General features: G+C 47.3%; 1 protein-coding gene across 1 annotated transcript in view; it reads right to left on the bottom strand.

Annotated features, from left to right (window-relative positions):
- LOC126191226 (uncharacterized) overlaps window positions 1-13,026 on the bottom strand; it is a 61,793-nt gene that overhangs the window by 38,368 nt on the left and 10,399 nt on the right. The gene's annotated exons all lie outside the window — the stretch shown is intronic.

Raw genomic sequence — 13,026 nt, 5'->3', positions numbered from 1 at the left:
GATGAATAAAAAGTAGAATGTGACCTACAGTTCATGCTGTATCTGCTAAAATAATTGACAATTCAGGTGGCAAACCTACATTAAAACAAACGGTTAAAAAATTGGAATTGGGTCAGAAAATGGTGCACTGTCAATGGTTGGTTGCAGTAAACAAAGAGTGGTGCAGGGTCTACATTTAATAAATGATGGTGACTGAAACACCAGTGCCCAATACACAGCCTAGCTGTATCTTCTCGAGACAAGAGGGGTGAAAGGAAGTTGTCCAAGCCACTGGGAGGTGTTTAGTTTCCTAGTTTCCCATAGTCTGATAGCATATTGAGAAGACCAGTGTTTTGGCCAGAATGACACCATGTGCCTATGTGTGAGAACATAGAGATCATATGAAGGGACAGAATAACTAAAAGGCCTAGGCAGTCAGACCACAGCCATGGCAGCAGTGTTAGCAGCTTCATTTACTGACACTCCAACGTGACCAGGGACCCACATGAACATCATGTTGCCTCCACCACCAGACAATAAGCGGAGGTATTCTTGGATTCATTGTATTACAGGAAGAGGGGAGGAGGGGGGGGGGTTATATGTAAATACACTGGAGGGCACTAAGTGAATCAAACATAATACACAATTGAGAAGCCTGTGTTGTCAAATGTACTGGGTGGCCTGATAGAGAGTGAAAAGCTCTTCAGTGAAAACTGAGCATTGTTCTAGAAGCTGGAATCTAAAATGTTTGTTACCAGTGACAGACGTGTGTCCAACAACATGCTCCATTCTAGAGCCATCAGTGTAGATGAAGGTGCTGTCTCAGAGTTATGTGCAAAGTTCGAGAAACTTACAGTGGTGGGTTGAATTTAGAGTAACGTTCTTGAGAAGTGAACTAAATCCAAGATGAATGGACACCTCTGCATGAAGCCAAGATGGTGAAGATCTCTCACCCATCACACCTGATTATAACACACTGTAGGGATGTGAAATGGAATGGCCACATAGGCTCAGTCATGGGTAAAGCAGGTGGTAGACTTTGGTTTATTGGTAGATTACTAGGGAAGCGCAGTCAGTATACAAAGGGAATTGCTTAAAAATCACTCATGTGACCGGTCCTAGAATATTTTTCATGAGTGTGGGACCCGTATCAGATAGGACTAATAAGGGATACTGAATGAATACAGTGAAGTGCACCACGAGTGGTCACAGGTCAGCTTAATCCAAGGGAGAGTGTCACAGAGATACTGAAGGAACTGAACCAGAAGATAGATGTAAATTATCCTGAGAAAGTCTATTAACAGAGTTTCAAGAAACAGTTTTAAATAGTGGCTCTAGGAATATACTACAACCCCTGCATATTGCTCACATAGGGACCATGAGAATAAGATTAGAATAATTACTGCATACACAGAGGGATTCAGACAATCATTCTTCCCATGCTCCGTACATGAATGGAACAGAAAGAAACCCTAATAACTGGTACAATGGGACATACCCACTGCCATGCACCTCATGGTGGTCTGAAAAGTAGAGATGTAGATGTAGAATGTGGCAGGTAATGTAAAGTTAAGCTTCCGCAGCAGTAACTCAAAGTGCCCTCTGGGAGGCAACAAAGAAGTTGCGCTTGCCCCGTATTGGCAATCTGTGATGTCACAAAAAAAGAATGCATAGGATGGATGAAAGGGAATAGAGGACAGGTGGCATGCTTATCTGCTGAGGAGAACACCATTCTGATATGACAGGGGTAGTTCAGCAGCATCATAGACATTCGTAATTGGGCTAGTATAGAAAGCTCCAGTGGCCAAACATATGCCTCAATGGCAGATTGTGTTGAGACGGTGTAAAATAGATGGTGTTGTGCAGATGAATAAATTAGACACCTACAGTCCATTTTTGATTGGACAAGGGATTGGTTTAAGCAGAAGAGGATTTTCTGATCTGCTTCCCATGAAGTACCACTTAAAACATGTAGGATATTTAGAGAGAGGGTACAGCATGCTGCGAGGAAAGATATGTGGGAGGACCACCAGAGTTTCCTATCGATTGTGAACCCCATGAATTTTGTGATTTCAACAAATGGAAGAGCAACAGGACCATCATGTAAGGGTGGTGGAAGAAACTCCTTACACTTCCAGAAATTCAGACAGGCAGTTTTTTCAGTGGAAAAGTGGAAGCCATTGTCGATGCTCCATGACTAAAGATGATCGAAACATTGCTGAAGTCATAGCTCAAGCAAACAGATTCGCTGAGAGCTGCAGCAGATCGCAAAGTCATAAATGGAAAGAGAGTCTGAGATGGCTGTTGGGAGACAGTTCATGATAGGGTCAATTGCTGTGGCAAACAGGGCTACGCTCAGCACAGAGCCCTTAGGCGCCCTGTTCTCCTCAATAGAAGTGTTTGACAAAACTGAACATACATGTACCTTGAAAACCTTGTCTTATAAAAATTCCCAAATAAAATGCGACAGGCGGTCATGGAAGCCCCACATGTGCATTCTACAGAGGATGCTCATCCTCCAGCAATTATTGTAAGCCTTCTCCAAATAAAAAAACACAGCTATGTTTACATATCTTGTATTTGCTTTTTGCTGTGTTACTGTTCTGGTGACTATGTTAACTAGTTCCCTTTGACAAAGAACCCTGTTTTCTGCAAAGGATCAGTACATTAAAATACAATAACTCTTTTCTATCTATTAGCAAGAGTGCCAATAGATGACACACTCACAATAAAGTTCTTACACGTCCAAACGAGTGTTTGATTGCCAGTTCTGGTTATGATCGCATCCAAGCAAAAGCCAATCAGCCAAAGTTGAGCAGAAACTGACAAGTGGTGACCGTGACATGATCCAGACATGGAAGGAGCTAAACAGCAACTGATTTGCATCACATTTACAGCATGTCAGAAGAATCAGCTGTGTCAACATTTGCCTCTGTTTTGGCCAATAACCCAGGCCTGCAGGATGCAGGGGTGGAAGCAAGTTGCTGCTACACTGGAATCAAGGCTGATGCAACAAAGTTCAGCTTCGTAGTGAGCCAACTGGTTCATCACTTTAGACCTGAGTTGCAAGATGTCATCACTTCATCCCTTTGAGAAGCTCTAGATGGAATTTAAATGGAGAGTTGCTGCCTCACAGGATGATAGGATAAGTGAAGTTCTTACACAAAAGGACACTGGAGATGGTAGGCTGTAGCAATATCTAAGGCATCTGCACAGCAAGGTAGATACAGTCACTGTACCAGACAATTTATTGTGCACTCTGTGGAACAGTAGATTGTCACCATAGATAAAGGCAGTAGTGTCATCTAAAATGAACATGTCTTTGGACACTATGGTGGAATTTACAGACAGGAAGCTATCGGCCAGGCTCAGATTAGTGCTGTTGCGACACTGTGCAGCAGTAAAATGGCCTCAGTGACAGTAGTAAGCACTGATAACAACACACATGCAGTAAACATGGAAATGTTATGCTGTTGCCACAAAGCAGTGCTGGAAACAACAGAAGGTACTACCCCAGACGTCTGAGAACCAATCTGCTAGCAATGCTACATCTTCTCAGCGTGAGCAGCCTATGTGCTGGCATCAATGGAGATTGGCGAGCAGGCATGAAAATGTGCAGTGATGTGCTTTCACTCGAATTCCAGTGGTGGTCAGTCATAGGTGCAACCAGTTGCCCATCACCATTTCGTCTCCTGTTCATTAGCAACAGAAGTTCTGGTCTGAAATTCCTGGTGCATACTGATTCAGACCTGAGTATCCTACCATGATCTCCGAAGCATCACTGCAGGCTGCCAACTGCCTTCTGTCTATTGACTGCCAACAGTTTGCCTGTCATGACCTACAGCAGCCCGAGGATGGACTTGAACTTAGGATTATGCCATCCATACACTAGGAATTTTACTGTTGCAGACGTCACAGAAGCTATAACTGGCGCAGATCTCTTGGTACATTACAACCTCTTGCCAGATGGTCGGCTGTATTTCTGGGTTAATTTTCACTGGGTTTCATCACAGTGCAGCTATATAAAGTGTGAAGCTGATGCCTGCACAAGAGTCAGTTTCCAAATTTGACCATACAACCAGGACTGCCTAAGCTAATGCCACACAATACTGTGCACCATACTGAAATGAAAGATGGATCACCAGTGCCATGTAGAACTAGGAGTTTGGCCTTGGACCACCTCCATTGCTAGAGTGGAGTTTGACATTATGCCACAAGAGGGCAATATCAGACCATCGAGTAGTCTCTGGTTCTCTGCCTTACACCTAGTGCCTAAGACAGGTGAAGCCTGGCACCCCTATGGTGAATATTGTGCACTTAATTCGAGAACATTGTTTGACCATTACCCTGTGCCACTCTTGTGGGACTAAAATCATACATTACATGGTGCAATGATATTCATTGTATTGGAATGTGCAAAATCCTATATGCAGATTCCAGTGACAAAAGAAGAAATTCTGAAGGCCATAATTACAGAGCCATCTGGGCTGTTTGAAGCATGAATATGATATTTGGGTTACGGAACACACGGCCAACATGGCAGAGATTTATTGACTCTATCCTTCAAGGCATTCTGTTCTGTTTTTCATATCTGGATGATGTGGCCATGTTTACAACTACCCTATATTTAAGCATCTGGAGCATTATGACAACCTGAATTTACTTTCTTGGGACACAAAATTTCATTTGCAGGCACTCCATCTTTCACAGACAAGGTTGAAGCAATTCTGCTCCTAAGTAGACCAACCAGAATTGAGGAACTGGATTGGTTTCTAGGTATACTGAACTTTTATCATTGTGTTCTACCTCACCCAGCAGAATTGCAGGAACCATTGATTGTGGTGCTGGCGTGACCTAAAGTGAAAAGTAGATCCTAGTGTAGTGTCCTGAGCTATGTGCTCTGCATTTGAGGCCACGAAATGCAGCATGTTTGACGCAGTGCTTCTTGCACATTACAAGCTCAAAACGCCTCTAGCACTAGCAGTGAACACAAGCCAGACAGCTTTCAGCATGGTGTTACAACAATAGTCAAAGAGCTCATGACAACCACTGGTGTATTTCTGTCCTCATCTCAGGGAAAGTGGATCACATATGACCGTGAGCTCTTGGCTGTGCACAAAGCTGTTAAATATGTTCAACAGCTGACTGGGGCACAAATATTGCTGTGCTAGTATTAGTCTTAGTCATAGAAAAGAGGAAATTTTATCAAAAGTCAATGATCGTGAGTGCAGTGCAGTGCTGCGACAGCGGTATTGCGCACACGATTTGCTTTGTGTGAAGCAACAACGAGGCAGCTTGAAGTTATTGGGATATGAGGCGAGGTACTAGGCCAGAGCCAAGTGGCGATTTATAGATGGCTGAGAGTGTGTGTGTTGGGGCTTATGCGCACTCTACGTCGAGGTCATCAGCACCCTGACACACATAATAAAACTGAAGCACACATGCAAAGAAAGCAGGAAAAGAAGGAAAATGCTGCACAAGAAAGTAAAACGTAAGAAAAGGGAAAATGTAGCAACAAGAATACCACAAGAAATTGTCATTGGCTGGCCACTTACATAAAATATGGGCAAGCTTGTCACACAGTGAGCAAATTAAGATCCTCTCCCTAAAATCTTTGTAAAAACATTCAGCATGGCACAGAACTTTAAAACTTTAAGCACATTCATCTGAGTGTTGCCTAAAAGAGATGGCAGGTCCACTGGCAAGTCAGCCGCGGCCCGCTGGTCAGAAAATAAAACACAATCCAATAAAACGTGGCGCACAGTGACCTGGATGTCACAAGCACCACACATTGGAGGGTCCTCTCGCTGGAGCAGGAAGCCATGCGTCATAGGGCTGTGGCCTATCCAAAGTCGAGTGAGGAGAACCTCGTACTGTCGACAGGGATGAAAGGAAGTACACCACACACGCGTTGTGGGCTTGACTATATGGAGCTTATTGTCAGTCACTTCCAGCCACTCATCCTCCCACCGATGCATGACTTGTGAGCTCAACAGTGAGGTGAGTGTGTGCAGGGGGATAGCACACTGAGATACTTGTGGATCGAGACACGCCTCCTTGGCTGCGAGATCTGCCCTTTCATTGAAACTTCCTGGCAGATTAAAACTGTGTGCCCAACCGAGACTCGAACTCGGGACCTTTGCCTTTTGCGGGCAAGTTCTCTATCAACTGAGCTACCGAAGCATGACTCACACCTGGTCCTCACAGCTTTACTTCTGCCAATATCTCGTCTCCCACCTTCCAAACTTTACAGAAGCTCTTCTGCGAACCTTGCAGAACTAGCACTCCTGAAAGAAAGGATACTGCGGAGACATGGCTTAGCCACAGCCTGGGGGATGTTTCCAGAATGAGATTTTCACTCTGCAGTGGGCAAGTTCTCTACCAAGTTTGGAAGGTAGGAGACGAGATACTGGCACAAGTAAAGCTGTGAGGACCGGGCGTGAGTCATGCTTCGGTAGCTCAGATGGTAGAGAACTTGCCCGCGAAAGGCAAAGGTCCCATGTTCGAGTCTCGGTCAGGCACACAGTTTTAATCTGCCAGGAAGTTTCATACCAGCGCACATTCCGCTGCAGAGTGAAAATCTCATTCTGGAAACATCCCCCAGGCTGTGGCTAAGCCATGTCTCCACAGTATCCTTCCTTTCAGGAGTGCTAGTGCTGCAAGGTTCGCAGAAGAGCTTCTGTAAAGTTTGGAAGGTAGGAGATGAGATACTGGCAGAAGTAAAACTGTGAGGACCAGGTGTGAGTCGTGCTTCGGTAGCTCAGGTGGTAGAGAACTTGCCCGTGAAAGGCAAAGGTCCAAAGTTCGAGTCAGTCGAGCACACAGTTTTAATCAGTCAGGAAGTTTCATATCAGCGCACACTCTGCTGCAGAGTGAAAGTCTCATTCTGCCCTTTCATTCCCAGCAATGCCGACATGCCCCAGAACCCAGCAGAAAGCCACCACCTTCCCCAGTCGCAGTAATTGGAGGAGGGCATCCTGGATGGTCTGGACTATTTTATCTGCTGGATACGAACATTGCAATGAGTGAAGGGCACTTAGTGAATCGGAACAGACAAGAAATTTAGGACAGGAAGAATGTCTCATCTGCTCCAGTGCCCGCAAGATTGCAGACAATTCTGCATCAAAGACAGTAAAAGTCTGAGGCAGTCGGACCTTGAGGACATGATCTGGAGAAACAACAGAGCAACTAATGGAATCCCCTTGTTTTGACCCATCTGTAAAAACAGCTATGTAGTCGTGGTGCTCAGATAAAATGGCAGAAAATGCTGCATTAAAAACGGTGGCAGGAGTGCAATCTCTCTTGTACTGCAATAAATCTAAAATCACTCTGGGCCTCTTCAATAACCAGGGTGGCAGGCGGTTAAAACCCAGGATTTGGGGTTGTACAGACTCCACACCGAGGGACTCTAGCACACGTTGCACACAGATCCCAAACGGCAACGTAGCCCGAGGACGGTGGGAAAAAAGGCGGTCCAGAGGTGGATGAGCAACAATATGGTGAGCAGGTAAGGTTGGAGCTGCAAGAAACTTACAAGCCTGGCACTCCAGCAGGAGCTGCCACCGAATGGTAAGTGGCGGTTCCTGAGCCTCAGCACAGAGGCTGGGTATGGGACTGGTCCGATAAGCACCCGTGACCATTCGAATCCCAGCATAGTGGACAGCATCAAGGATCTGCAAATAAGATGGCCTCGCTGACCCATACACTGTGCACCCTTAGTCCAGCTGTGAACACACAAAAGCCCGATAAAACTGAAGCAGATGCGCCCTGTTTGCTCCCCAAGACCTGAGGCTGAGGCACTTGAGGATGTTCAGTGGCTTCAGGGTTCTGGCTTTCAAGTCTTGCAGGTGTGGCCATGACAACCTGGAGTCAAAAATTAGGCCCATAAACCGCACTGTGTCTCTAAAATGTAGGACAGTATCCCCCATGTGCAAGGCAGGCAAAGTAAAAAGATGAAGAGAATGATTAAAATGAACACAAACACACTTATCGGCAGAAAACCAAAAACCCGTATTTGCAGCCAACTCTAACCACTGCACTGTTAGCTGCAACTGATGGCTCATGGTTGCCACACTGGAGGAGGAACAGAAAACAGCAAAGTCATCCACAAATAAGGAGCACTGTACTGGACGCCTCACTGTTGACATTATACTGTTGATGGCTATGGCAAAGAGGGTAACACTTAAAAACACTGCCCTGGGGGACACCGTTCTCTTGCTCAAAGCAATCAGACAGTGTGTTACCAACTCGGGTCTGAAAAAACCGCTGAGACAGGAAAGACCGAATGAAAATGGGGAGGCGGCCACGAAAGCCCCATTGATGCAGTTGTGCAAGAATACAGTGTCTCCAAGTAGTATCATATGCCTTACTGATATCAAAGAAGATACCAATACAGTGATGCTGATGGAGGAAAGCCTGCTGAATAGCTGCCTCTAGGAGAGTCAGGTTGTCAACCATGGGCCGAAATTGTCGGAATCCACACTGAGAGCAGCTAAGGAGCTGTCTGGTTTCTAACAGCCAGACCAGACGACGGTTAATCATCCATTCCAGGGTCTTTCCAACACAGCTCGTCAAGGCGATACTCCGATAACTACTGGGACATGTGCAGTCCTTTCCTGGTTTGGGGAGAGGGATGCGAATTGCCTCCCTTCACGAGGTGGGGAACACTCATGTCTGCCATATGAGATTAAAACGTTCGAGGAGGATTTCCTTTGATGCCGCTGGCAGATGTTGAAGCATGGAGTACCGGATGTGGTCGTGACCTGGTGCAGTGTCAGAAGTCTCAGTAAGTGCCGATTCAAGTTCCCACATGGAGAAAGGGGAGTTGTAGGCCTCAGAACTGTTCGACCGAAAGTCCAAGTTTGCCCTTTCGACAGTCGCACGGTAGCGACGAAATGCTGGATCCTGGTTTGCAGTGGCAGTACTTTGTGCAAAATGCATGCTCTGCCAGCGTCTGAGCAATGGCTCTGGGTGTCGTTTGGAGGCATCCCTGGTTCAGGACTGCAGCTATTGACAACCGGCGGCGTTTAACGGAAATCCTCAGGATGGCTTCCCATACTTTTGTGGAACAAGTAGAATGGTTGATGGAGTCCAGGAACTCTTGCCATGACCTTTTCTTGCTCTCTTTAATGACACGGCATGCCCTGGCCTTCGCGATTCGAAAGGCGGTAAGATTGACTGCTGTTGTGCGGCATTTAAATCATCAAAGATGCGCACGCCTGTCCTGGATGGCTCTTCTGTCCACCAAGGCACAAGGCGCCGCTTAAGAGGACCAAAAGACTTTGGTGTGGACAGGTCAGCAGCATGATGGATCACAAGTGTGATGTGATCCACCCATTCCTGTACACTGTTGCGGTGGTCAAAGACAGCCAACCGACTGAACAGTGGCCAGTTAGCCCTGCCAATCATTCACGATGGCGGCCTCTGCTCCAGCAGTACACCATCCAGGGGATGAATGCGGATGGGGAAATGATTGCTGGAATGAAGGTTGTCAATGACCTTCCAGTGAACAGAGTCGGTGAGGGTTGGAGAGCAGAAAGATAGGTCAATGGCTGAGAATGACCCAGTAGCAGTAGAGAAATGAGTCGGAGTACCAGTGTTGAGGATGCACAACACTTGAGATGTCAGGAGGCTCTCCAAAACTCGACCTCGAGCGCAAGGAGAAGTGGAGCCCCACAGGACACAATGGGCATTGAAGTTGCCCAGGAGGAGAAATGGGCGGGGGAGTTGTTCGATAAGATCTGTGAGAGCCTCTAAGTTCACTGAATCCAGAGGAGGTAAATAAAGGGAGCAAATGGTACGCCTCCAACGTGAATGAATTTCAACTGCAACCATTACTGACAAACACGGTGACTCCACTTTTGGTCCTTTCCCCCGTCAGGTCATCCTTGCGATATAATGTATAGCCCCTTAGTATAGGAGCATCAGATGGTTTTAAATGGGTTTCCTGTAAACACAAGCACAGGGGGGTGTTGCTGTGCTAGGAGTTTCAGTTCCTCCACATGTGTCCAGAATCCATTCATGTTCCACTGTATAATGAGAGCCATCTATCAGAGTGGGAGTATCTTCATCCTCACTTTCTGTCGGGGAGGAGAGCCCACAACAGGTGGAGGCTCAGTTTTGGGGTGAGATGATTGCCCCAGGGTGACATCAACCTCCATCGCCTCTGAAGAGGAGTCGAGAGAGACGTCAGAAAGAATGACATCAACATCAGCAGACTCTATAACTTCAGTCTCCTTCAGTGGGCAAGTCTTTACCTTTGGCTTAGAGTTTTTGGTCTGAGGTGGCATAGAAACCAAAACCTCAGAAACAGTAGGGGATGTAGCAGCGCTGGCAGTTCACAAGACTGGACACGGGAAGGGGCAGGAAGGTCCATGATGTCAGCTACCATGGCCTGGTCAGAAGGCCGGGGGGAAAGGGGGACAGGAGGCTTCACAGGAACTGCAGCACACGTACATTGACAAATGCAAGTGCTAGTGCTGACACAGTAGCAACCTCCGTTTGTGTGGCGGCATCAGTTTTTGAGTCTGGCTGTTTCAGAGTGGAAGAAAAGGAGGCAGTGAACATGGGCGGTTGTTGCATGGACTTGTATATTTTCTTTGCCTCACCATATGGGATGCGTTTTGTGGTTTTAAGTTTCTGGATCTTCCGCTCCTCAGGGAAAACTCTGCATTCCCTACTCCACACAGGGTGATCCCCAAAGCAGTTGACACACTTGGGAGGAGAGGAGCAACCAACTCCCTCATGGGCAGCTTTACCACATTTCCCGCAAGTGGCATCCCCTCTACAGCCGAGAGTAGTGTGTCCAAAGTGTTGGCATTTAAAACACCGCATGGGGTTGGGGTAATAAGGCCGTACACTGAGACGTAGGAAACCTGCCTTCACATGCTCTGGCAATTTGGTGCTGTTAAAAGTAAGGATAAATGAGTCGGACTCCATGAGAGCACCATCCACCCGTTTCATAGTGTGTTGCATGTCAACAATTCCTTCCCGGGACCATTCAGCCTTCAGTTCATCTTGGGGAATGTCAACAAGATCTCTGCAAGTCACAACACCTTTGCTGTAGTGCAAGGTGTTGTGCAATTCAGTCTCTATCACAAACTCCCCAAGAAATTGTGCCTTCTGAAGGTTCTTGTCTCGCTGGAAGCTAGATGTTTCAACCAATAAGGTTCCATTTCGCAGGCGCTTGACAGATGTTAAGGTGCCAGAAATGCCTTCTAAGCCTTTCTGTATATAAAATGGTGAAACTTTATCGAAACTCCCCTCTTTTCTTTTAATTATAAGAAACACATTCTGTGAAGCAGTTTGCATTCTGTTACCAGTAACTGAATCAGGAGGACTGGCTACAAGGGCCCTCTTGTTGTATTGGGTGTTAGAACCTACCAGCGGCCCACCCTTTCCGCTGGGAGGAGAAGAATAAAAGTTCGCGGGTTCCATCTCGGTCCCACGAGCAGCTAGGGAAATAGAAGTTTACCTAGACAGAGCCCCAAGTGCCTAGGTAAGCCTTATACAACTGAGGTGCAGCAAGTTCCCCAGAGGTTGCCCGCTACTGACTGTTCCACCTTAACAACCATACATCTCATCAGCGCGCAGCACACCTTGAGATTGAGGGGTTGTTTATAGACGTTTATTCCATCCTCAAGATTCGGGCGGTCAAGCCAAGATCCCCATTCCCTGAGACACACAACATTCCACAGCCGTGCCGCTGAAGTATGCCCAGAGCTTACGGTGACAGGGGACTGGCGCCGCTTACCAGTCCCCAGCTCATGAACCCTGGGGTCGCCAAGCCCGTACCCAGCAAATGAATGCTGAGCCCCTGGGGGCTTGTAGATGGCTGATGTGTGGGAATTTATCCCTGCCATAGTTTCTGCCTCTCTCTGACACTACATCAAGAGCAAGGGGAAAAGCAGTTTAAATAGACAGGTACTTTCAGCTTGTAATGTGTGTGCCAGGGCAGTCGAGAGTCGGGTTGGACCTGTGCTGGTCTACACTTACAGGGGCCAATCTGGCAGCAATGCTGTAATTATTCTGTGTAACCTATTCTTTATTTCTATGTACTTGTTCAGGCTGTATTCCGCCTCTAGGGACACAACAAAGGGATGGGACAGGATGGAACGGCAGCTGGGTACTTGGAGATTGTATGGTCTGCCTGTAGGAGGGCAGTGACAGCAGTCTGCAGCAGGTCCAGGACGGGCCACGTTTGCTTCCCAACTGTCGTACCGGGGTCTGGGCGAGGCGGGCGCTGCAGGAGGTGCGGCAGCGCCAGAGTTGGCAGCGGGTGTTGCCATCTGGCAAGCGCCACTAGCGGCAAGATGTGGCACCGCATGAAGGAGGGTGCAGATTTGAGTCTGGTCCTGTCCTGGGAGCAGCAGTGGCCGAGGGCCATGGGTGGCCAGTACAACCACCTTCATCCCATGGTCGGACAGAGCAGGCCAAACAGGGCAGAGGGTGGCAGGGACCAGGGACTGTAACAGTTTTTGGAATCGCAGGCAGCTATACAGTGCAAAATGTGATGCTCGGTGGCAGCAACTGGGCAAGCGCCGCTGACTTCCATCGTCGGGCGGTCTTGTTGACCACAGCAGTGGTGTCGGCAGTCCAGGAGTGCCGAGATGACCAGACTCACGGGACAATGCCATGGGCGGCGCACCATCATGCTTCTGTGAATTATGTGAATAAAGCAATGCTTCCGAATACCGCTGTATCACTCTGCACTGCCCCTGGACACTACTGAACTTGCTCGGCCTCCTGACGAAAAGTGGTGCGGTGGGTCCCAGCTTCAGCTTGGCCATCTGGAGTCCCGGGTTCGACTATTGATGCCCCGCAACAATATTTACAATCTTCATGGATATAAACCATTGCCCTATGCATTTAAGCAGAACAGTATCACCTGCTCTCCTCACCAATATAACCATCTCAAATTTATAGTGCAATTCAGTACTGACATTAAACGCATTTCAAGCACTGGTAATGTGGTGGCTGACTGTCTTTCACACGTCAACAGTGTGAGAAGCCATATTGACTTTTCACACTGGACTGAGTACAGAAAGA

The sequence above is a fragment of the Schistocerca cancellata genome, chromosome 6, assembly GCF_023864275.1.
Source record: "Schistocerca cancellata isolate TAMUIC-IGC-003103 chromosome 6, iqSchCanc2.1, whole genome shotgun sequence".
NCBI classification, from domain to species: Eukaryota; Metazoa; Arthropoda; class Insecta; order Orthoptera; family Acrididae; genus Schistocerca; species Schistocerca cancellata.
Note: the sequence above shows the minus strand (reverse complement) of the source record. Positions and strands in the feature narration are given on the sequence as shown.